General features: G+C 39.9%; 1 pseudogene; it reads right to left on the reverse strand.

Annotated features, from left to right (window-relative positions):
* Positions 1-1262: 1262 nt before the first annotated feature.
* LOC125487779 lies at positions 1263-2625 on the reverse strand (annotated as a pseudogene).
* Between the last annotated feature and the right edge of the window lie 386 nt (positions 2626-3011).

A 3011-nucleotide genomic window follows, 5' to 3' on the forward strand; every position in this document is an offset into this window, starting at 1 on the left:
ATTGACATTGATTTCCACCCTCCCTCATTACACCGGAGTTGTGGTGTCTGCAGGACATGGACACAGCTGGTCAAGAAAATGACGTACTACTCCCTCGAAGACAAATTTGGGATAGACAATAGGTGATATCCTTGCTGTCAATGTTTGCGTCAATTCAACCAGATGTGAGTGAGAACTGTGGATTGAAATTGAACTTGCAAACATCGATGAATGTATAAAGATATGAAATAGGTGCAGAAGCATAACGTTACCCTCAACCCTGCTGCACATTTGATAGGATCAGGTCTTACCTGCTTGTGTTTCAAAGTCTGTCTTTCTAATTTCTGTTTCATTTCCTTTGCTAGCAAGAATCTATCTTGATTTAAAAAAAAATCAATGAAAAACCCCAACTACACAACTGCCTTCTGATGAGCGTTCCAAACTTGCACAAACCTCAAAGAAAACATAAAATCGCCTCATCTTTGTAAGGGCCAGCCTAATGTTAAAACAGTGCCACTGCTCAGACTGCCAACCCCTCCTTCTGCACTATTCCATGAGAGGGAACATGTATTCCAACTGCACCTTGTCAGTACTGTTTAGAATCTTACATGCTTTGACAGATTGGAAGAATGTCATATATGCTCGGAGCCACATCAAGAATTAATATTAGGGAGCATTTTTCTTTCCAAAGAAAGGTGATTTTTTATTTCTCATCTTATGAAGAAGAGCTGCAGATGGCCATGTATTCTCTCCAACCTGAGAAACCATTGCCACTTGCACGTCCCATTTATAATAGAACACTGCTCTGAAGTGGAATTTTGATCTCACAGTAATCCAGTTCAGCTGTAAGGGCCGCAGATAAAGGCAGTAAAATCAGGAAATAATTCGCATTTCAGGCAGCATCCTTGGGAAAAGAAAGTAAGCTTTTCAGTCTGATGCTAAGTTGTCAGTATTTTATTCCACATATTCAGACCATCTCCAAATGTCTCATGAAATTGAGAAACCCCACTCCCAATAATCCCACAGCTGCGATTGATAGCTTTCTCCATTTCTTTCCGTGGGCTTAGGTAGAATCTGTCTGAGCGTTTCACTCATACAGTTTGATTTTTGGAGATCAATTCATGAATTGTCCACACGGCAAGGCTTTTGCAATAAATTGAGTTTTTGGCCAAAATTAATCAGACTGAAGACTCTGTGATGCTGATAACTTAGTTCATTCCCCTGCGGTGATCTTAGCGCACCAGAATGTTAAGTGCAATTTATTTCTCAAATTTCATACCCTTTCACCTGTTCGACGGTTGAGTAATTTGCTTGAACGGATATATCATTGCATTCTTTAGCTCTTGTCTGAATTTAATCTGGGTGACAGCATAAATACCTGTGTTAGTGCAGGAGCTGAGGAGTTGCAGCATCTTCGCTGTGCGATCTGTGATAAAGCATGGGTCTGTGGAGGAGTAGCAATATTGGATATCTGTGATTCGTGCATAAATATTGTGCACAACCTGGGTCACCCACAAACTGCACCATATACTGAACAGCAAAATGATGTATTTTTGCCGGTTTTCCATTTCCACATCCTTGTATGCCTCTCCACTTTTTAGACCACGGAGACCCCTACGGATTTGACTGCTCACTAAAATACGCCTGACAGTCAGCACATTGAACAGCAAGATGAGAAAGAATGGCACACAAGGAGTGAAAATGAAGTTGATAATTTCAAATGCAGCCCATGCAGGGGAACTAAAATAATTCAGTTTATGGGTGCAGCCCCATGGAATATTATCAATGATGTACCATGGCTCATACATAAAATACCAGGGTAGAGACTCCAGGCAGCCCAGCACTGTCACCGTTCCTAGGATTGCAGCTGCAGTTCTCTCGGTGCAAAATTTTGTTTTCAATCTCTCATAACAAATGGCCACAAATCGGTCAAACGTGAATGTGACTGTGAGCCAGACAGAAATCACTGTGGCTGCTGACCCCAAGGCAGAAAAAAGACTGCACATGGGAGTAAGGTTCACGAATGAATTCGGAAAATAAATTGGAACAGTGATCCACAATATGGCATCAAAGACAACGACAAGGAGATCAGCCATTGCCATTCAAATCAAGTAATGAATGATGCACTTGGAGAGTCCACACTTTCCTCGGGACAGGCTCATATTGCCACCAAGTTAACTGTGAGGAAAAACATTGGAACAGAATTAAATATTTCCATATAATGTCCTGAAACAAAGAACAATGTGATCGAACCTCGGGCAAAATGTCCATCCTTGCTGTTGCATGACAGGTGTAAACTGGTATATTGCGTGCTTTCCTATAATTACAATATTGCAACAGGATTACCAACAGTACATTTGGAATCCATTACAAAAATAAATAAAGCAAGCAAAGGAGGTTTATAGTCCGTCATTAAGGGGGAAATGAATTTGCTTGAAGAATGCAAGAGCAGATATAATGTCTGCATTTAATGATTAGAAAAGGTGTTTGAGCAAAATACACAGTGATAAGTAATGACAGTTAAGCAGCAAAGTTATCACCAGATTGCATCATGAACACTTGCAATAACAGATTACCGGGAACACCAATGGCTGAAATAAGAGGAATGAAAACATCTTCTATTTGCCATACAATTGGATACGCCATTTTTGAGATTAGCATCAACTTCAGTTGCTTTAGGGTTCAAACTTCTGGCAGGAACTGTGAACTGATCCATTCCAATCGATTCTGATTTTTATAGAGGGTAAGCCTCCAGTGACATAGTTACAGTTGACATCATTATTAGTAACAACAACTTGAACAAACAAATTGCATCAACATGTTTGACTCTCACGTGATTACTGTGGTGGACAAAACACAGTAATTTCAAAATTCAGAAGTCAACATTAATTCCACCATTATGCTATGAAGGTAAAAATGCATGCAGAAGCGACTAATCTCAAAAATAATGAATACCTTCATTTAGAGCTTCCCTGTAATCCATGCTCTTGTTTGTTTCAGTTAACTTAATTCTTTCTGCTCTGGAAGGTGTA

Source organism: Rhincodon typus, chromosome 45, assembly GCF_021869965.1.
Source record: "Rhincodon typus isolate 14 chromosome 45, sRhiTyp1.1, whole genome shotgun sequence".
Lineage (NCBI taxonomy): Eukaryota > Metazoa > Chordata > Chondrichthyes > Orectolobiformes > Rhincodontidae > Rhincodon > Rhincodon typus.